The 23,983-nt window shown below is 30.9% G+C and overlaps 1 long non-coding RNA gene across 7 annotated transcripts in view; it reads left to right on the top strand.

Annotated features, from left to right (window-relative positions):
* The window catches only part of LOC142327125 (uncharacterized), an 86,805-nt gene that overhangs the window by 41,710 nt on the left and 21,112 nt on the right, over nucleotides 1–23,983 (top strand). For 2 of the 7 annotated variants that reach the window (XR_012756922.1, XR_012756927.1), the window contains exons 2-3: nucleotides 9,652–9,824; nucleotides 18,803–18,967. This is a non-coding gene — a long non-coding RNA (uncharacterized LOC142327125). Of the gene's footprint in view, nucleotides 1–9,089; nucleotides 9,127–9,651; nucleotides 9,825–12,517; nucleotides 12,543–13,847; nucleotides 13,910–18,802; nucleotides 18,968–23,983 lie in introns of those variants that run through there. The other 5 variants (XR_012756925.1, XR_012756924.1, XR_012756923.1 and 2 more) reach the window with 5 other exon arrangements.

The following is a 23,983-nucleotide window of genomic DNA, read 5'->3' as shown; positions in this document are numbered from 1 at the left end:
GTCCAGAGTGAAATTCAGTGGTGAACTTTCTCAACCCTTCTACATAAAAACTGGATCGAGGCAAGGAGACGGCCTCTCACCACTCCTTTTTAACTGCGCCCTTGAATTTGTCATGAGAAAATGGTATGAAATAAATCCCAAAAATATAAAAACGGGTACTAAGAAAAACTCCGTCACACTAAATCGCCTAGGATTTGCAGATGACCTCGCTCTTTTAGCAAATAATATTCAAGAAGCCAAAACACAAATCATGAGCCTTCAAAACCTAGTACAAAAGATAGGGCTTCATATCTCTTTTGAAAAAACTGAACTGATGGCCATAGATCCTCTGGTTAATAGAGCGCATTACAGTAAACGATCAGAAAATTAAAATAGTAAAACGATTTAAATATCTAGGGGAAATAATAACTTATAATTTAAATGAAAAAGTGACATGGCAAAACAGGACAAATAAAATGATTAAATCCCAAAAATTAACTCGGTCAACATATAACAAAAAATGCCTTTCGACTAAAGCTATAAAACTGTAGTACAGCCAGAAGTCACCTACAGAAGCGAGACCCTTTTCAAAATCACTCAGAAAAACCGAATTGAAAAAATTCTGAAAATAGAGAGGAGAATTGTCAGAACGTGTATCGATAAAAAACACCAAAAAGAAGGCCGATGGTGGATTGTGCCAAATGAGGTGGTGTATCGAGAAATAGAGCCTGTTATTGATACTATGCGGAAAAAAAGAATCTCTTTCTTCGGTCATCTCATAAGGACACCGCAAACAAGACTGTCAAGAAATATCATTGAAAAGCTCTGGTTCCAGAAGCTAGAAGTAGGATGGATCAAAGAAATTAGAGAAGATATGAAAGAATTGGGAATTTCCCTGACCGACCTACAGAATAAAACTGGAAAAATTACAAAGCTAAAAGATAAAAGCATTAGATTTAAACAAAAGACAGACAAACGACAAAATACAACGAAGAGGGTGTTTACGGATGAAGAAATACTGGGCAGCTCGAAAGAGTAAAATAACACGCTTTTCTCAGAAAAGATCCAACTAAAATTGACTTAAGTGGTCCCATGTTGGCCGTAAAAGCATAATAATAATAATATTACACAGAGAGTTCCTAATCAAAAATAAATTTATGATTTTATGTTTCAACATTTCCAGTCATTCTAGAAGCTTTCACATACTGCTTCATGCTTTGTCACCCAAACCGTTTCAACCTTGTCCTCAAATAATAATCTCTACAATACGTTGTAAGAACAAATGATTTTTTATCGGAATATAATTTATCTATATAATCTAGAATAAGAACACAAATACTTTAAAAATGGAAGAATATTCTCTTCTGAAAATTACTAGGCGAGTAAAGATACAGGGCAATGTAATGTTTCACAAACGGTTAGTTTACCGGGTTAGAACGGTTGTAACTCGATGTTATTATTTAAATATCTAGAAAAAACATAAATGATAAGAGGGAACAGTAAAATTATAAAATTTTACTGAATTTACACTCAGAATAATAAACAAATCGACGTGATGTAAACAGGATATTTTTTGAAAAATACGTTTCTAAAGATTTGGAATCGATCGATTCCAGAACATAAATACATTAAATTGACCGTTAAAAAAGAATAAAAGGTAATAATTTTGAGCTACAACAATAGGCTGAAGGTGATTCACAGTGAAAATTACCATAAATTAAAGCACAATTTAATTATGAAGACGAAAAACAAAGTTTATTAACAGTAGCAAAAACGTTTTTATAATAATATCAATAGAAATAATTTATTCACCTCATCAGAATAGAATTGAACAAAAGAAATATTCTTGCATTGGGGGTTGATAACACCATAAATACTGAAATATACTGGTAGATTAAACTAGTGAACGTTATATTTGAAAGAATTACTGGCCTATACGATGTAACAACTTCAATAATAGGATCTGGGTCAAAAGTAGATTCAAATATCATTAATTATTCTGAAACAAATACAACCGTTTAATTTGTACAATTATAACTAATAGAATCATAATAAGAGAAGTTCATGGGAAAATTCTCAGAAGAATGTAAAATTAAAAATAGGAATAAAGCAAAGGGGTAGTTTATCGCTAATTCTTTTTAACCGTGTCTTAGAAAAATTAAGAGAACGGGAGAAAAAGATGAAAAAAATTTGTACACACCGTGAAATAACAACACCGGGTTGGAAGTTGAAAGTTATTTGAATTAATTGCTAAAACTTTCCTAATGACACTGCAATTTTCTCAAAAAATCTCACATAGTAGGAGAACAAGTAAACGGTATAAAAGAAATCGCAGATAAAGTAGGGTTCAAAATTTCCTTCAATAAAGCATTACTGGTAACCAATAACAAAAATTCAATTCAAAATGTGGAAAAATAAACGAAGTTAATAAATTTAAATATCTCTGAGAAATTATCCAAGTTAACGGTTTATATAAAGATGATGTTCTTACATTTTATTTTTATTAAAGAATTCTACTGTGAGCAACATAAAAAAAGTAAAAAAATATGATCCAAATAAGGGAAAAAAGAAAACGCCCCTCAAACTGTTTCTCATATAATTAATAACTAATTATCTTAACCTGTCAGGAAAAGATTTTTGAAAGTGTATGTTTGGAGTGTCGCTTTATATGGAAGTGAAACTTGGACGATCGGAGTATCTGAGAAGAAAAGATTAGAAGCTTTTGAAATGCGGTGCTATAGGAGAATGTTAAAAATCAGATGGGTGGATAAAGTGACAAATGAGGAGGTATTGCGGCAAATAGATGAAGAAAGAAGCATTTGGAAAAATATAGTTAAAAGAAGAGACAGACTTATAGGCCACATACTAAGGCATCCTGGAATAGTCGCTTTAATTTTGGAAGGACAGGTAGAAGGGAAAAATTGTGTAGGCAGGCCACGTTTGGAATATGTAAAACAAATTGTTAGGGATGTAGGATGTAGAGGGTATACTGAAATGAAACGACTAGCACTAGATAGGGAATCTTGGAGAGCTGCATCAAACCAGTCAAATGACTGAAGACAAAAAAAAAAAAAATATCTTAACCTCAAACAATCAGATTTTAGTTAATTCTTTGAATACTTTGTCGCAGTTATGCTAAAACTTAATGACCTAAGTTTAAATATATTACGGCAACATATATAATATACATAAAAATCCACCACCAGTTAGTTTGTTTATAAACTACCCAAATTAATAGTTAATAGTTAGTATATGATTAGTAGTTAAGACAGGAGATAGTTAAGACAGATTTTTTTTTTTTATGTATATATTAATGTCACCATAATTAAGCAAAGCAATTTTTTTTTTAAACATTAACATAGAGAAAATATCAATCGGCAACTTTTCTCCAAAAAAATTAAAAATTTAATCTGATTGAGGGGTTAAAATTATAATTATTATTACTGTTACGTGTATATTTTTATATAAACTATAATTTTAACTTATCCCTTTGTTTTTTATTATTTTTATTATTATTGAATGACCAAATGAAGTAAGTTCTTTTTGTTTTTCACGAATGTCCTGATTTTAGTAATCGTTTCATGTTTTATTGTACAATTTATTTGTACTTATAAACCCTTCCTGCAAGTTTTTACAAATTTTAAGTAATTTTTACATATTGGTTAATATTTTTATTGTCTTTTTCCACAATTAAATATTAATTGCCTTCTATTTGTAATTTTGGTTTGAATCAACACTCTCAGAGTATATAATCGACTATATATATAAAGGCAAATCAAGTACATTAAGAACACACTGAAATTGTTTTGGACAAATTTCAAACAAATTAAAAATACGAAAAAATTTAGGTACTCGGGTGAAGTTAACAGACTAAATGAAATGGACAAGGGAACAAACATTGTCAGTACCAGTAAATTCTAACATCCTTACAAAGAACATATACAATATGAAACAGATCTCAAGGACGGGCAAGATCAGTTACTATACAACGGTAATCCAAACGCAAAGTTCTGAACAAAGGGGAATAGGTAAATTGGAACTTGCTGAAAGACTGATACAAGGAAAATCCTAGGGCCCAGAAGGAGAAGAAAGAATACAGTAATCGAAAACGGTCAAAAGAAAGAAGGATGTTGGACATTGAAAGAATGAAGGAGTGTTGGAGGGCTAAAAAACTAGCCGGTTAACATTTTTGTGATTCTACAGTGACCGGTGATGAAAAAAATTGTTTAAAGATTTTATAAGAGGTGATGGTTAAAGTCTGTTTGTATCATGCGACTTAAGATGCAATCGGTTTCTGTTTCAACTTTCTAGAAATATGGAACCGCATGAAAATTAAACATAAATCTTAAATTATCTTTCATTGTAAATAATTAATTAATTAAATGGAATGGAATGGAATGCAAAGTTGGCAGGAGTCTATTACTCCCTACTTTATCGCAGAACCTGGACAGAGTCCCTTGCTGCTGGATCATTCTAATCGGGCTTGTTTTTAAAAGGGTTATTTTTTTAATCTCGGATCTAATTTTTCAAGTTTTGTCTATTATTATTTTAGTGAATTTAAGACGGATTTAATTGCATTCCAATCCGTTGTTAAACCAGCGTTATCGAACCCATTTCATGGGCCGACCGCGGAAGGCTAGGCTTATAAAGCCTGTCCTCCCGACGTAATTCCCCTTCAGACCGTCCACTGAAGTCCTTTCGGTGCTAACTCTTAAATAGGCTAGCAGGAATACGCCACAATGGGGCACTACCTGTAAGGAGGGAGCAATGCGTCCCCTTTTCCGGAGGAGTCGCAATTGCTGGGATATTTTGTCTTACTGTAAGTTTTTTTTAAATTTAGACCGCGTTTTTGTTTTATGCGCGACTTACCGTGTTTGACGTCTTCAAACTATATAACTCGCGAAAACTTTTCACTCGCGACCCCGGAAACGCGTCTGACGCACTATTCCGTTTATGGCTCATGCGATATGGAGGCCCCTAAGCCTGGTTTGTCGATTTTCGGCTACCGCACCGCACCATCACGGTGGTTCGTCCAGTACGGCGTGAGGCCGCTTCCTTACAACTGTCGGAGTTGGGTCCTCTCGGCAGATGTCCCGAAGATGACTGTGTTCGGACACAGCCGCTCTCCCGAACAGTCTGCGCGCCTGCGCCACCCCCACCTCGGACACGGATTGAAATCTCGCATCAGATCGGAGAGTGGCGTTCCTGACGAACCACGGAGCTCCAAAGATCGTCCGCAACGCGATGTTTTGGACGGCCTCGATCTTCTTTTGAAGCGAGGAGCTCAACCCTGCCCCCCATGCCGGGTAAGCATATGTTAGAATCGGCAGTACGTACAGCCGAAAAATGAGGAGCTTAGTTGCCAGTGGGTACGGGCTGGCACTGTTCAGCACTGGGTATAGCGAGGCTCTGGCGGCCTTAGCCCTCCGGGTCGCATAATTTACATGTTCGCCGAAGGTAAGCCGCCTGTCCAACACCACCCCCAGGTACTTAACCGTTTTCTCAAAAGGGATTTTCTCCCCTGAGATTTCCAGCTCTCTGGTCGGTTTTCGTGTCTTGCATGTGAACATCACGGCCACCGATTTTTCACCGTCGACCCTGATTCTCCACATGTCGAGCCACGGTTCCACTAAGTCCAGCTGCCTTTGGAGCCTCCGGACCGCGTAATCCACATTTGCGGATTCGTAGAAATATGCCGTGTCGTCCGCGTAAAGGGCCGTTTTGACCCCTTCCGACAGCGGCATATCGTTCACGTACAAAGTGTACAAGAACGGGGAAAGTACTGCTCCTTGGGGAACCCCAGCGGCTATTTCTCTGGTGGAGGAAATCGTTTCCCCTACGCGCACGACAAAATGTCGGTCTAGCAGATATGACCGCATCAGTCTGACATAGCGGTAGGGGATCGCCGATCGCGCTAGCTTATAAAGCAGCCCGCTATGCCAAACTTTGTCAAAGGCAATTAATTAAAATGAGAAATAATTCATTTCATAACGATTAAGACCTCTTGTGTGATAAATGAATGAATATATCTGTTGATAATTAACATATGTAACAATAAAGCTATGTAACATTTTTTAACTGTTTTTTTGAAAAAAAAAAGTATATTATTTTCAGTCAAACGGTGGGTTTGAGGGGTTGAAATTGAATTTTCTTTACGTTTTGAGGTACGAGAAGTACTAAAATATCATTCACTTAAAATTTAAGTTCCTTATATACATTAGCGTACATCATTTTCATTGAAACTTAGATATGCTGTAGTAGTGTAACTGATGTTGTGCGTGTGAAAATTTGATGAAGACCGTTTGAGTTATTGAACTTATGAAGTGAGTGCATTGTACTGTGAAAATCAGTGCATTTCAGACTGCGAAATAGCGAAGGTCTCATAAATGAAAAGTTTGTCAAAACTGTGAGAGAATTCATTCTAATTACAGAAGTTTATTGTTTGAAATGTTTGGAGATGTGCATGTGTTAGTATGATTTTTTTGTTAAGAATGCTAGATATCACAATCAGATTTTAATTAACTGAAAATTACTTTTAAAAATCATGAAAAAATTATAGAAGTATAGTTTAAATAATAAGGTCACTTTTGTGTATCTAAAAAGCCTAATAACTTATTTATGTCCTATTTGAATTCTATATTACTAAAATAATATTAGATGGAAAATAATCTGTAAACATGTACAAAAGAATACGTGTAAAAAAACACTACAGATTGTAAATAAATGTAATATTACTGCTAATAACAACTGAATTCATTTTGTTATCTAGGATCTACAAGTGATCTCAGAACTAATGAAAGCATAATATTACTGCCAACTTATAGCATAATATTTTACTGGTCTCGTTCCATCATTCTAATAAACATTATCTAATTTAAAAATTTTAATTAAACAGTTACTTAAAAAATTCCAGTAATAACTGGTTTTAATTTTAAACCGATGCATTTTTGATTAAATTCATTAAATAATTACTTTTTTTTTTGAGGAAAGAACTAGTCATTACCCCAAAAATTTCTTAAGCTATAGATGCAAATTAAAATTTCAAGCAGCAGTTTATTCACAACAGCCTTTATATGAAAGCTGTCTATGTAAACTGGTGCGTTACCTCAACTGAAATAATCAGTATATGTCATAATCCCTAATATGCACTTTTCTATTAATTATTTAAACAATAATTAATCTTTCTGCATATACCTTTGTTTTCAGTATATGTAACAATCTTTGGCGTACACATTTTTTATTATAAATAATTTAATAAATAAATTGATAAACATTTTACCAATAAATTAATAGACTGTAAAACTATTTTTCAATAAACTGCATTGCATAATCTTCACCTAATTTAGGCTGTAGCAAATTTCAACTGATTGCATCATCTTTTTTTAAATTGTAGGAATTCATTATATTTTTAAAAATATCAGTCATATAAATATATATATATATATATATATATATATATATATATATATAGAACTATCGCATGAAAATAAACAAGAACAAAACAAAAGTAATGAAATGTAGTAGAAATAACAAAGATGGACCGCTGAATGTGAAAATAGGAGGAGAAAAGATTACGGAGGTAGAAGAATTTTGTTATTTGGGAAGTAGAATTACTAAAGATGGACGAAGCAGGAGCGATATAAAATGCCGAATAGCACAAGCTAAACGAGCCTTCAGTAAGAAATATAAGTTGTTTACATCAAAAATTAATTTAATTGTCAGGAAAAGATTTTTGAAAGTGTATGTTTGGAGTGTCGCTTTATATGGAAGTGAAACTTGGACGATCGGAGTATCTGAGAAGAAAAGATTAGAAGCTTTTGAAATGTGGTGCTATAGGAGAATGTTAAAAATCAGATGGGTGGATAAAGTGACAAATGAAGAGGTATTGCGGCAAATAGATGAAGAAAGAAGCATTTGGAAAAATATAGTTAAAAGAAGAGACAGACTTATAGGCCACATACTAAGGCATCCTGGAATAGTCGCTTTAATTTTGGAAGGACAGGTAGAAGGGAAAAATTGTGTAGGCAGGCCACGTTTGGAATATGTAAAACAAATTGTTAGGGATGTAGGATGTAGAGGGTATACTGAAATGAAACGACTAGCACTAGATAGGGAATCTTGGAGAGCTGCATCAAACCAGTCAAATGACTGAAGACAAAAAAAAAAAAAAATATATATATATAGAGCAAGCAGCAGTATATTGAACAAACTACAAATTATTAGAATTTGCAATTTATAAAAACCAAAATGTTGCCATGAAAGCATGGACAAAAGACTACAGCCTTGAAACAATTTTTTATTAAAAAAAATATATCAAATTAAAAAATGAGAAAATCATATTAACATATAAATGTCATAACAATAAATATTATATTAAATACAATTTAAATGATTTATCTATTTCATAAAAATTAATTTTCTAATTTTTTAACATTAGACAGTCTAAAGCACGTGGCTTTATAATAAATCAGTAACCGGCAAAAATTGAATATTAATTTGTTATATTAATTTAAATACTTAATAACTATTATTCCTCGCATAAATATGCTGCTTTTCAATAAGTTTATCCTAATTTTACCTTAAATCCAGGAAAATAACTTTTTAAGCTAATACGAAACGATGAACGATGTTTTCGGTTCGGAATCTGAACAACGTATGACAGGTTTGTGGGGTCTACAAAAGTCTGATAATAATCATCCGCGGTCATCTATTTTTGTTTACTAGAATATTTAAAAAAAAATACGTTTATAACTTTTAAATAAATAATATTTGTAAATAAAACTAAATAATATATATTAATTAATGTATTAATTACAATCTGTTAATAGTTTTACTTATTTATACAATTAGGTACTATTTTAAATACAGATCTCTTTATTTAAATTTAAGTTGGCAAAATGAGAGACCGTTGTTTTTTTTATCGGTTTTACTTAACGTGTATAATTATTTGTAACATGATTTTTTTTTACAATAGAAAATTTAATAAATAAAGTTACAAATATAAATAACTAACAACATTAAATAAAAATATTTTCAAAATATACACATCTTTAGAAGAAATCCCGTAATAGGTTTAGTCTGATAACCAAATCATATGTTTCGCGATTTCTAAAACGATTATATCAAAACTAACTAACTTTCATAAAGGTATTAAATTCTTATTGTATTATTTTTAATTAATTAGTTATAGTTAAGCTTAAGTATATCAAAAATTAATTAGATTACAAATAATCTTTTTAGTTTTAATGTAATGAGGTTATATTACTTTTTTCTTCACTTGTGTGTAACTACTCGTGACAATGTTAAAAAAACTGCTGAAAAATTAATTTTATCGTGCGTTTGATACACACAACCAAAAAATTACGGAATCAGAGATTTATAGGGGGGTTAAAAATTAATCCACTTTCATGGAATGAATACAGTATGTGGTTTCCAATATGACAGAATTTTAGAAACGTCTTTCATTGAAACTGTTCCGAAATCGAGGATTTTTTTTTAATCGATTATCGTAGTAGATTTTTATATTAAAAAAATATCGTTACATCGTGTCCTCTTAACCTTCATTATATATTTTACCGCCCTCAGCAAAAATTTAAATTACTATTTTATGAATTTATTTGTAAAGTTATTTTGTAATTTTGATCTGTAATACAAGATGTTTCTGTATTTTAGGTTAATATTATGCAACCTAATCTATTTGTCGGCCTCCGTGGCGCGAGTGGTAGCGTCTCGGCCTTTCATCCGGAGGTCCCAGGTTCGAACCCGGTCCAGGCATGGCATTTTCACACGCGCTACAAATTGTTCATCTCATCCTTTGAAGCGATAACTTAACTGTGGACCCGAAGGTAAAAAAAAAATTAATCTATTTACACGTTTCATTAGTATGTAACCTCTGATGTCATTTTTATAATACATTTAGCTTCAATTATTGTAATATACGTATAAAATAAAACAGATTGTTAAATTACGGGTTAATATTAATTTTGTTATAGGAAACAGTGTGAAAATAATAATTGCGAGAAGATAGTACTGTCGGATAAAACGTTATGGGTTCGATTTCGGGTTACGATTGACATTATTATCAGAATTCATAACGTGAAAAAAAGCAATTTAAAAAAAATGCGCGTGATAGTGGGCGGTTAACTCGCGTGGTGCGAGTGATAGCGTCTCGGCCTTTCATCCAGAGGTCGCGAGTTCGAATCCCGGTCAGGCGTGATATTTTCACACGCTATAAAATTGCTATTTCATCTCATTCTGTGAAGCGATACATAACGGTTGGCCCGGAGGAAAAGAAAAAAATAATGCGGATATTCTGGATGTTGTCGTTGCGAGTAAAATAAATTTTAAAAAACCTATTATAAATGTTCGTTTAATTCATGTCGGATAACTTTATAAATCATCGTACATCGACGGAACTGCTTGCCGACGCGCTGTCTACAATTTACTTTGTGCTATGTGAGTCACCCTCTCCAATCGCCGCCAGACCAGTCCTTGATCAAGGTTAAACTACTAGCGCTGTGCGGAACACCCGTTTGTGTAAAGTACATTTTAACAAAAATAATAATTAACGAATAAATACGCGTACTTACAAGATAAATACGTAAAAGATACTTTTTTATGCGATATAATTTATTTCAATATATTGAAATAAGAAAATAAATTTAAAAAATTATAAATATAATTAATTAACAAACTTAATCTACGCTCGCTTCGCTCGCTAGTCAAGGTTAGCGAGTGTAGGTTAAGTTTGGTTAAATTATTACAAATTTATAATTTTATTACAAACATAATTATCAACAGACAAATGCCTCATTAACCTTGACCTTTATCATATTACCATATTTCTTCTGCTTAATAATTATTTTTGATGGCAGGCATTTTACGAAAAATTACCCAAATTGATTCTAAACGGATTATTTTATAAATATTACAAATAAAATCATGTTTTGAAATCCGATTGTGTTATGAGATCGAACCCAGGATCTTCAACTTAAGCTTTTTTTTTTATTACCGATACTCGGATATACATTACGAATTGAGGTACTTATGATCCAAGCCGGGAATCGAACCCGAGACCATTGCAGCATATCTCGATTTTTTTTTTTTATTATAATGCATAATATTTTTGAATGAAAATGTTAAATAAAATAAAACTGTGTTCTGAGGGAAGATTAAGTCTATTTTTTAACTTATTTAATATTTATTATAACAAGTATGTGATTTTGTGCTGAAACCGAAAAAAAATTCCAATTTTTTTTTTGAACATAGGACGGTTAAGAAATTATAACGAAAAGAACTGGAAATTATACGACGCAGACGTGTACAAAACCTGACTTTTTCTGCTCGCGGAAACGATAATACTATTTTAATTCGATAATTTATTATTATTAAATATTCACCGTATTAGGTTGGAGGTTTTGTGGAAGTACGGTATTGAAATTTTGAAGCGAATTAAAATTTCAAGCCTGACCGGGATACGAACCCGGGACCTTTCGGATAAGAGGAAAGATATTATTACTCCACCTCGGAAAGTGGAGTAAATATAATTATTGAGAAAAATACTAATTCTAAACCGAGAACTGAATCTGAGATCTTCAGTTTACTCTTATTTTCAGTAGTGAAACCCGACTAAACCGGCTAAAATTGTGATCCGGTGTCAAGTCGAGAATCAAATCCGTATCTTTCACTATATCAGTCGGTTTCTCTACTGCGTTACCGAGGTGACAAAATTGATTACAGAAATGATATGAGACACGAAAAATTATAATTATATGTTACTTTGTGATCTCTAAATATAATTTTTGAATTAAATCCATACTAAATGTGTGTTTGCGTGTTCGTGTGTGTATTTGTATTTTAGGCGGGCTGGGCTGTACTGTGAAATACGGTAGTCGGCTTGATGAGATAAATTTAGAAATAATCCTTTTATATAACCCCCTTATGTATTCATTAATATTTCTTATGATCTTTATTAAAACAAAATGATCCTGTTGTTTTTTTTCTGATTAGTTACTAAAGACGGATAGGGTCTACGTTTTTTAAATTGCTTTTTTATATTAAAAGAAGTAAATATTTAATAATATGTTAACGGGCGCGCACGAGTTTTTTTTTTATATCCAAGGGCAGTTATAGTATGCGTGAATGTAAATTATATCCAAATTGAATATTTGGTAAAAAGAAATAATTGAAAACCTTATCGTTATAGTTTGGGTACCTTGGTTACGTTCATTTGTTAATGTGCACATCGGTTTAAGCGAAAATTTGGTTCAGTTATTATTATGTATAATGTCATGAAATCTGTAAACATGAATATTAAACTGTGTCGGTCGGTCGGTCGGTTATTATGAGAGAGGAAGTGCATTTTAGAGGGCGGGCTTGTTACAGTGGTGGGGAGCGACAGGAAATCACGTGGTGACAATGACGCTTATGAAATACAGCGGTCAGTCTTGGGTTGTTTACACAGTTAGGTTACAAATTAGGTTATCGTTTCTGTGTCCTCTCTTGTTTAACAGTTATTGTTACTTCTTGTACGTTTCAGATAATGATCCTCATTATTGATCGCGGTAAGTTTTTCTTATATTATTTTAGTACAGCTTAAATAAGTGTTATTATTTTTGTTTGCCTGTTGTAGGTACTTATGCGGTTTGGTCCACCCCAAACAAAAGTTTAATTGTTATGACGGTGCAAACAATGAAAAATGCTTAACGCGCATTAAATTGAAACTGAAAGACCTGATTAACCAAATTTTATTTGAAAATTACAAACGTCAAACAAAACTTTAATTGTAAGGCTATTCCTCTGAAACGTGTTTACAAAAATAAAAAATCGTTATAAGGATACATTTTACGCCACATATGACTGCAAAAGTTCTCTGTGGGTACCAAAACAGTTGCTTATGCATTTCTTTTGAATTTTGCCGTTTTAATTCGATGTGATTGGTGTACGCACCGGTTTGAGGGTCAACGAAATTTTTACAACGATAGACTGTAAAACGGGTGTATCCAAGATCCTTAAAATTTCTGTAAACTAACCTAACCTAACTTAACAATAAAAAAAATATTGGGGTGGAACAAACCGCATAAGTGCCCTATTGTATCCGTACTTATCGTGTAATGCATTTTATAATATAATTTGCACGCTCTTCAATAAACTCTGGAATTATAACGGTCAAGGTCGCTATGTTAAATAGAAAAAAAGAACTAAAAGTTCACATTACAGCAGATGACTGTCCAGATCGGTGTTTCTCAACCTGGTGTGTGTCCCCCCCCCTATTGGTTTGGGGGGGGGGGGGGTGATAACACTAAATGGGGCATGCAAATATATCTGAAAGGAAAGCAAAACAAAATACATTTTGACTTAATAATAAAATACACATTTACACTGATGTAATACACTTATAAATAGGATGGTATCGGTAGTGCGCACAATGCAATGTATTTAATAATTAACTTATCAGTTCTAAATTAAAAACAAGTTTAATAATTTTACACCGGTCAACAAAATTTTTAATTTTTTGTTTGTTAAATAAAATGGCTTTTTCTTATATTATTTTGTATGCTAATTTCTTATATGTTAATGAATTTTTTCTATCGGGCTTAGTTTTTTAATATTCAAAGTTTCTTTCGAAACAAAAAATGTTATAACACTTTCTCTTCACTTGTTTCACACGTAAACTTCAAAAAATGCACCAAAAATGTTGGCAGATTAAGTTTGTTTCGTACATCGTGTAAGCAACATGACATTGTTGTACACTATCAGCGTCCTTTCTAACCGTGACGTTAACTATTACTCAATTTAACGATGTAGATTAATTTGTTACATAAAATAATCTTGCTTGAATGCTTACTAAGAGAAATAATTTTTGGTAGGTCTACCGATTGGTTTTTGCAGATAATGAAATACTATTTTGTGCCGTGGTCCATTACTAAAAGTAAGTAATGACATATAGTTAATTTTCTTAATTGTACATAATATGAATGTGAATTTTGAACCCGTTCTACATTAATTAATTATTTACAGTTGTTTTTTTTTTTTGTCTTCAGTCATTTGACTGGTTTGATGCAGCTCTCCAAGATTCCCTATCTAGTGCTAGTCGTTTCATTTCAGTATACCCTCTACATCCTACATCCCCAACAATTTGTTTTACATACTCCAAACGTGGCCTGCCTACACAATTTTTCCCTTCTACCTGTCCTTCCAATATTAAAGCGACTATTCCAGGATGCCTTAGTATGTGGCCTATAAGTCTGTCTCTTCTTTTAACTATATATTTCCAAATGCTTCTTTCTTCATCTATTTGCCGCAATACCTCTTCATTTGTCACTTTATCCACCCATCTGATTTTTAACATTCTCCTATAGCACCGCATTTCAAAAGCTTCTAACCTTTACTTCTCAGATACTCCGATCGTCCAAGTTTCACTTCCATATAAAGCGACACTCCAAACATACACTTTCAAAAATCTTTTCCTGACATTTAAATTAATTTTTGATGTAAACAAATTATAATTCTTACTGAAGGCTCGTTTAGCTTGTGCTATTCGGCATTTTATATCGCTCCTGCTTCGTCCATCTTTAGTAATTTTACTTCCCAAATAACAAAATTCTTCTACCTCCATAATCTTTTCTCCTCCTATTTTCACATTCAGTGGTCCATCTTTGTTATTTCTACTACATTTCATTACTTTTGTTTTGTTCTTGTTTATTTTCATGCGAAGTTCTTGCGCAGGACTTCATCTATGCCGTTCATTGTTTCTTCTAAATCCTTTTTACTCTCGGCTAGAATTACTATATCATCAGCAAATCGTAGCATCTTTATCTTTTCACCTTGTACTGTTACTCCGAATCTAAATTGTTCTTTAACATCATTAACCGCTAGTTCCATGTAAAGATTAAAAAGTAACGGCGATAGGGAACATCCTTGTCGGGGACTCCCTTTCTTATTAGGGCTTCTTTCTTATGTTCTTCAATTGTTATTGTTGCTGTTTGGTTCCTGTACATGTTAGCAATTGTTCTTCTATCTGTATTTGAACCCTAATTTTTTTAAAATGCTGAACATTTTATTCCAGTCTACGTTATCGAATGCCTTTTCTAGGTCTATAAACGCCAAGTATGTCGGTTTGTTTTTCTTTAATCTTCCTTCTACTATTAATCTGAGGCCTAAAATTACTTCCCTTGTCCCTATACTTTTCCTGAAACCAAATCGATCTTCTCCTAACACTTCTTCCACTCTCCTCTCAATTCTTCTGTATAAAATTCTAGTTAAGATTTTTGATGCATGACTAGTTAAACTAATTGTTCTGTATTCTTCACATTTATCTGTCCCTGCTTTCTTTGGTATCATAACTATAACACTTTTTTTGAAGTCTGATGGAAATTCCCCATTTTCATAAATATTACACTAATATTACAGTTGTATTGATTCTAATTGTGTTATCTAGATAATATAAAACTATAAGTAACTCTTAAGGCTTTATGTTTATAGTTAACTTAGACCTAACTTTTTGGTGTATCTTTTGTCTGAAATTTTTTACCGTTTTAATATTATTTTTAATGCTTGTAAACAAAGTTGCGTTTATTGTTCGTGCTTGTTGTTAGTTCTAATTTTCATGTTAATTATTTTTAATATTATTAAAGCATACTGGATATTGCCGCCAAATAAGAAGTGTCTAATGATTTACCCATCCTAGCTATCTATTTCTAATTGTGTGCTTAAGGTGTTTAATACTTGTATTTAAAGAAACGCATCAATATTTACTTTCTCGCACATGATTTAAATGTAAGCCTCAAAAGTTTTTGTTTATAAACTCAAATTTGTAATAATGCTATTGTGAAATGCATAGCGCATTTATTCGTTGAACAGCATGACAAAAAACGACATAAAACTGAAGTTATTAATAATCGAGTTTCAGATTAAAGTAATTTTTCTTCCAAGACATGTGTAGCTAATTATCGGCTCTTTTCTGGAATAATAGGAATAGCTGATATAAATAGCCGCATAAGGAATTTTGAAAGAAAGAATTTTGTTAATCTGAAACCGGTAGTCAAACTTTAAACCTTATATACTCATTAATTAAAAATTAAATGTAAAAAAACATATTCGGAGAATTAAAACTAGAATTCAGATTTTTAAAGGAAGAAAAAATGGAATAGGTTAAAGAGTCAGTTTTTCTCCAATTTTGTTTTAATCGTTTTAAAACAAATTTTAACTTTTCCCTTCTACAAAACGATTCAAAATTTATTTATATTTGTGATTATAAGCTCAAGTTATGTGAACGCTTCCAAAAATTCTACTTATCTTTTGATCTCAATGCGTTTAATAAATACTACATGTTAATTAATTCCTAACATTATATCTTGTCATATTTTTTACCATTACTAAATTATAACTAACTCAACGGCGAGAGGGAGGCTTGGGTAAGATGATACCCTAGTGCAACTACGTACAGTTTGATGATTCCACAACATTGTGCATAGTAAGATCCTGGAAATTTAAACTTATAAAGTAAAATGGTAATGGCCGAATGATGAATGGCCTAACAAACCCCTGGCCAGCCTAATTATACAGTGAAAATATTTACGATTCTTCTTTTATATGTAATAACGTTCTTTTAAATCTTTGATTCTCAAACTTTTTCCCGTTGCTCACATTAGAATCAAAACTTTGCTAGCGCCCCGAAATTTTTAAACTTAACCATCCTTAAAAAATAATAATTGCAATTACTGTTTTTAAGATGCGCTCTTAAAAACAGTAACGTTTAAAAACTAATGTTTTTGAACGTGGCATATCCTATTTCCGAGTTGAAACTTAGATTTTAAATGAGAGCAATTATAATGCACATTTAATCATATTTAAAAGTATTTTTATTAAAATTGCTTTCAAAAAAATTACAATTGTATCTATACTGTTATATAACAACAATAATGATAGCGCATTCAACATAAATGGCAGAAAGGCTCATGGAATAGACGGAATACCTGTAGAATTACTGCGCAGTGCAGGTGAGGAAGCGATTGATAGATTATACAAACTGGTGTGTAATATTTATGAAAATGGGGAATTTCCATCAGACTTCAAAAAAAGTGTTATAGTTATGATACCAAAGAAAGCAGGGGCAGATAAATGTGAAGAATTCAGAACAATTAGTTTAACTAGTCATGCATCAAAAATCTTAACTAGAATTTTATACAGAAGAATTGAGAGGAGAGTGGAAGAAGTGTTAGGAGAAGACCGATTTGGTTTCAGGAAAAGTATAGGGACAAGGGAAGCAATTTTAGGCCTCAGATTAATAGTAGAAGGAAGATTAAAGAAAAACAAACCGACATACTTGGCGTTTATAGACGTAGAAAAGGCATTCGATAACGTAGACTGGAATAAAATGTTCAGCATTTTAAAAAAATTAGGGTTCAAATACAGAGATAGAAGAACAATTGCTAACATGTACAGGAACCAAACAGCAACAATAACAATTGAAGAACATAAGAAAGAAGCCCTAATAAGAAAGGGAGTCCCCGACAAGGATGTTCCCTATCGCCGTTACTTTTTAATCTTTACATGGAACTAGCGGTTAATGATGTTAAAGAACAATTTAGATTCGGAGTAACAGTACAAGGTGAAAAGATAAAGATGCTACGATTTGATGATGATATAGTAATTCTAGCCGAGAGTAAAAAGGATTTAGAAGAAACAATGAACGGCATAGATAAAGTCCTACGCAAGAACTATCGCATGAAAATAAAGAAGAACAAAACAAAAGTAATGAAATGTAGTAGAAATAACAAAGATGGACCGCTGAATGTGAAAATGGGAGGAGAAAAGATTATGGAGGTAGAAGAATTTTGTTATTTGGGAAGTAAAATTACTAAAGATGGACGAAGCAGGAGCGATATAAAATGCCGAATAGCACAAGCTAAACGAGCCTTCAGTAAGAAATATAATTTGTTTACATCAAAAATTAATTTAAATGTCAGGAAAAGATTTTTGAAAGTGTATGTTTGGAGTGTCGCTTTATATGGAAGTGAAACTTGGACAATCGGAGTATCTGAGAAGAAAAGGTTAGAAGCTTTTGAAATGCGGTGCTATAGGAGAATGTTAAAAATCAGATGGGTGGATAAAGTGACAAATGAAGAGGTATTGCGGCAAATAGATGAAGAAAGAAGCATTTGGAAAAATATAGTTAAAAGAAGAGACAGACTTATAGGCCACATACTAAGGCATCCTGGAATAGTCGCTTTAATTTTGGAAGGACAGGTAGAAGGGAAAAATTGTGTAGGCAGGCCACGTTTGGAGTATGTAAAACAAATTGTTAGGGATGTAGGATGTAGAGGGTATACTGAAATGAAACGACTAGCACTAGATAGGGAATCTTGGAGAGCTGCATCAAACCAGTCAAATGACTGAAGACAAAAAAAAAAATTCAACATAACAATACAATAATTAAAACAAAGCTTTCGATTGAAAAATTTTTTGTATGTAGTAGGTGTTTAATTTTAGTTTGAAAGATCAGGAAAACATAATTTTATCCTTTTTTTAATCAGTCATTGCCTTCATTGACCGTCTGAACAACCCCAATCTTCTTGGGCCCCGTGAATGCCTCCAGCGCTCACAAGGGAGCATTATCACCCGCTTTGAGAATGAATGTTAAACTAATTGTTTTTTAATCGGGTACAAAATCTTGAATGTTAATTTATAACATTGTAATTCAATTTCTAAACTTGCGGTTGTTTTTCTTTATGGATTGCATATCTTATTTTACTGCCAAAAAGTGTTAGTTATGTGCTGTATTTACATATTTTATTTTACAACTTTATTATTTTTTCCTTAGAAATTCCATTGGGCTTTCGAACAGTATAAGACTTCAGGCAAAACTAATGTTCTTTAGCGTGTTAATTTCACTTTTTTGAGCGAATATAATATTTATAAATAACACTTCATGATGCTTGTATCAGAGAATTATATAATCCAGCAGAAGTAAACGGAACATGAACGGGTAAGATCATAGGTGGTTCTGTTACTTAATTTGTGTTAAGTTAATGTGTAGCATTAAGTATCTTCAAAAAAATGACTATGTAAAGGCAATCATTATTTAAAAAAAAAATACTTTTCAATGTTTATTCATTGTAATGAAATGTTTTTAAATAAAATTATTTTCATGAAGACATTCTTTCAGATAAAACATTTTTCCAGTAAGATACAACTCTGAATGAATTCTTAAATGTAGTATATTGTTTGTTTTGAAGAAGCCGCTTTTGTTGTAGTTTAAAAAAAGTTATAGTTAAGAAAAGTTTTATAGTTTTAAAAAAGTTAAAGTCTTAGGAATTCTTGAGAAAAATTGTTAATTTTTTGATCAAGTTATTTTATTTGGCTTTTTAAGCCGGATGAAATTATAAAGTGAATCTGCCGAAGATCTTTTTTTTTTTGCCATTCCAGATAAATTTGGTAATTACAGTCGTTCAGTTGTTAATTACAATCCAATTGTCAATGCAAAAAGATGTAAACTAATAAATAGAATAATGTACAGAATCAATAGCCAAGAGTGTTATAACAGATTTATTCAGTTTTGTTTTGATAAGCTAAACTACATTTCAAACGTTATAACGTATCCTGTTATTTTGTTTGCAATTAGACCTTGAAAGGATCCACCAGGCGTAGTCCAGAGTTCTTTCTTTTCCAAATTGTTTCAGTTTTCCCTAAACTTTTCTCTCCTTTCTTTGGTCCAGTCACTGTGTTTCATTTTCTGTTTCTTTGGAAATATTTAATAATTCGAGTTCTTCAATTGAGAATTTCAATCGATCCTCATCGAGAACTTGCTTATTTGATTTTCTTTTTTCAAAAAAAAGTTACATATTTGTTTTATTAATTTAGTTTCATCCGTTCCATTCAAGTGACCGTAAAATTTAGTTCTTTTTCTAATTCCATGACTTTTCAAAAATTGTTTAATTTATAAATATCATCTCAATATCTTTGAGTTTTCGCAGTAGAGTTTTCTTAAAATAATTTTCTCGACAATTACTAGATTTTCCTAGAAGTTCTGTATGCCTTCTGTACTATACAAAATGTCTGGAAAACCATGGTTTTATAGTGTTTTTGTTTTTTAATAGGAATTTTTTATTTTATGTTTCTTTAAGATGAAAGCCACTTTTCATTTTTTGTGTTCTGGAGATTATTTCTTTTTTTTTCTAATACATTTAAAGTAATGATTTTACGTAAGCGTTTCAACTTTTTGATTGATTCTTCTGAAATTTTCATGATTTGCATCTACTTTTATTATTCGAATCCATTATATTAAATTTATAGCTTGATTTTGTTTGCACTTTTTTCTGATTATTGAAATTTCATTCTCCCATCTAAAGTTTTTTCCAAAGTTACCATGTCATCAGCTAATGGTAAAATGTAAACATTTAGATGTTGACTTTAGTATTTTTTTTTTACAAGTATTTGTATTTTCATATTCTATTCTTCAATCGATTTTTCCAGAGCGAAATTGAACGATGTGTCATCTTGTCTTACTGTCATTTTTATTTGAATGGGTTTCGAAATTCAACCTTAAATTTTAACTTTTGGTATGTTTATTTTATAATGCTTTAGTGTTATTGACAAATTCTTTCAATATTTTAACCAGAGCTTCTATTGAATATTACTTTAGTAATCTTAGAAATATAAATGTTAATTCCGGATCTCTAATTTTTTGGTACGATTATTATCATCTTATAATTATTTTTTTTTTGCAGAAACTAGTTTTTTAGATTTTTACGTTATTTATTCTCAAACTATCTATGGTGGAAATATATATCTTTTAAAACTCAGCTCTATCAAACCAGCTGATATTTTAAATTTAACATTTTCAATTTTTATCTTCAGCAAATAACTGTTTTTTATTGGCTTTTAAAATTAACTCGGGTACTACTTTAATCTAAAAGAAAAAATCAGATTTCTAGATTTTCTCATTTTTTACAACCAGACATAAAGTGTCAATCGCTTCTGAAAACTGTAACAATTCTCAAAAATACTTTCTTTTTTTTAAATCAAAAATATCCCGTGTAAGTATATTCCAACTAGTAGTATTTCAGTTACAATAAATAGAATTCAATTGAGAATTATTTAGACAAATTTAAGTGAAACTTATGAAAAATCTATATTTTTGTTTTCCTTTTGTAAACTCATATTTTATTTTTGGTTAATTGAAACCCAACCGCTAAAGAACATCAATATCCACGATCTAGTACAAATACATATAAAAATAACTGGCTTTACTAGGACTTGACCGCTGGAACTCTCGAATTCTAAATCAACTGATTTGGGAAGACGCGTTCTCCACCAAACAACAAAATAATTATCGTGTTATATTTTCATTAGTTTCATTCATACTGTACAATCTACAGTAATAGTAGCATTATATTATGAACTTTGTAGACTTAACAAAGTAAATTGTTATACTGGACGAGACATAAAATAAAAACACAAATATCAGAATATTGATAATTTTTAATTTTAATATAATAATCAAACAAAATGTTAATATTTAATCAATTACGATCATAATACATTACATTACTGAAAAAGTTCAAAGGAATAACATAAACAGTAGTAAATATAATAAAATATTAAAATGGAAATAATTACAATAAAAAATTGAAACTAAATGTAAACCAGCCTAAATGTACTTACGGTTGATTTCATCAATACAAGGAGTTAAATTAAGAGCCGGTTGCGAAGGACACAATGGACAATAATATTGGGATTCTTTTTTGTTGCATGCGCACTCGAAATTCATCGGTTTCCATTTGCTGTGAAATATGAATTGGGGTCTTGCCAATGCCTCTATAAACTGCTAGTTCCAGCCTTATTTTCTATCGGTTAATACAGATAAATTTTTAATAAGAAGTCAGTAATGATGTTCTTACACTTTATTTCACCTCATCTATCCCACAGCTGATACAATTTTTAATAAAAAAAAAAACTAACACAATCGACTAGAAAAATGCTGTAAGAGTCCATTGAACATTAAAAACATGAATTGTAGCGGTTATAATATTTGTAATCCATTGTACACCGAATAAGTATGAAAGACTGATTTAAATCAGTCTTTCATACTTCTATTCATTAAAAATAAACTGTTTTCCTTTAGCGAAGGATGAACTAATGCACAAAACAAGTGAAGAAAGCCATATTCCATTGCAAGTGATAAATTTGTTGAAAAATTAAATACGCCATTTGTGATAAACCCATTTCATGATTACTGAACTAAGTGAAAAAAATCATTATTCTCAAAATACACAAAAATACATGTTTATTATTTATGCTACTGAAAAGAAATTATATTTATAAATAAGATATTAATTTTAAAAAATGAAGAAAAAATTCTGTAATATATATTCAATGCGTTATACAGGCTAAGATGTAGATCAGATAATCAGGATTATACAACAATAAAAAACGTAAATTAAATCATTATCATTTATTGACACTAAAATTATATATACAAAACATTAAATTCATGACTAGCTCCATTACTTATATAATAAAATATAATAAATAATTTGTTAAATTAAAATAATTAATTATGGTAATTAATAATTAATTCAATGAACCATAATTAATTTTAAATAATATAATCACTGAAGGAACAATTAACTTCATTAATTATGAATTGCACACTATCTAAATTTTAGGGCACAAATAATTTGTGAACAGTACATAAGCGTGCATTAAAATATACAATTCATTTTATATTATATAATATCACCACTAATAGATTAAAATTAACAATAACAATTAAAAAATAGTTTATTACTTCAATTTTTTCTGATACTTTAAAAAAGCATCTGCATCTAAAATGCAATAATTTGTGCTCTTCTTATTTCATCTGCATGTACTTCTTTTATAATTTATTTAAAACAACATTTGTGTATATTATCAATACAATTAAATATCTTTATGATTAAAATATAATATTTATTTATAGATAATTATTAATTAAATTACACTATTTAAAATTTCTATTAAAATAATCATAGTATTAAAATATGTTTTTTAAATAATCATACATATATATATATGTATATAATTTATTCTACGCATCATGTAATGAATAGACATTAAATAGTTATGGTTAACGTTTTTCTGACATACATTTTTTACTACCTTATTAACATAATATAAAAGAAAAATGACAACTTTCAAAATTAAGATTATTTACTTCTTAACAATAGACAAATTGTTAATCTACATTAACAGAGAATAAATTTCATTACCAACATGTTATTCTCTCAATTAAATTAAAAAAAATCAAAATAATTATGTTTTTATAAAATACATCTAAAATACTTTTTTATAATACTCAACTTTTTTAAAACAATAGTAAGATCTCTCTCAACCATTCATCTGGAAGTTTGTGGGTTTGAATCCTAGTTAGACTTAGCATATTTGCAAAACAGAATATTGTAACTATAATATTCACCCTCATATTGTAACTATAGGATATAAGTTCTTATTTTTTTTTTTTTATACATAAATATAAAAGTAGTTTCTTTGTAACACATTAATTTAACTGTATTCCAGTAATAAATTGTCAACCAATTGTAAACATACGTACTTTTTGAAACAAGATTCAACAACTGGTAAGAATCTAGAATTATTTAATCAATCCCTTACCTATTTAATTTATATATGTCATCATAAAAATACACATATATAAATAATAATAAAAAAAAACAACAAAAACTAGCCAATCCTTCCCTCCTAATGTCAAAGAAACTTAAACAAAACATGTCAAACAAGAAACGAAAAAAGTATTATTAAAAGTACACGAGAAAATTTACTTAATTGGTTTATTTTTTAACGATTTAATTTTTGAGAGAGATGCTCCTGCCAACTGTGAGCTGTAATATGTTTTCTGCAAGTAGAAGGATGTAGCACTGATGAAATCTACTGCAGAATGAGCCTAGTGTATGGTGAAAACACTTGGAGTAATGGTAGTGTATGGGAAGGTGTAGGGAATTTAAAG

Source organism: Lycorma delicatula, chromosome 6, assembly GCF_047948215.1.
Source record: "Lycorma delicatula isolate Av1 chromosome 6, ASM4794821v1, whole genome shotgun sequence".
Classification (NCBI taxonomy): domain Eukaryota; kingdom Metazoa; phylum Arthropoda; class Insecta; order Hemiptera; family Fulgoridae; genus Lycorma; species Lycorma delicatula.
Note: the sequence above shows the minus strand (reverse complement) of the source record. Positions and strands in the feature narration are given on the sequence as shown.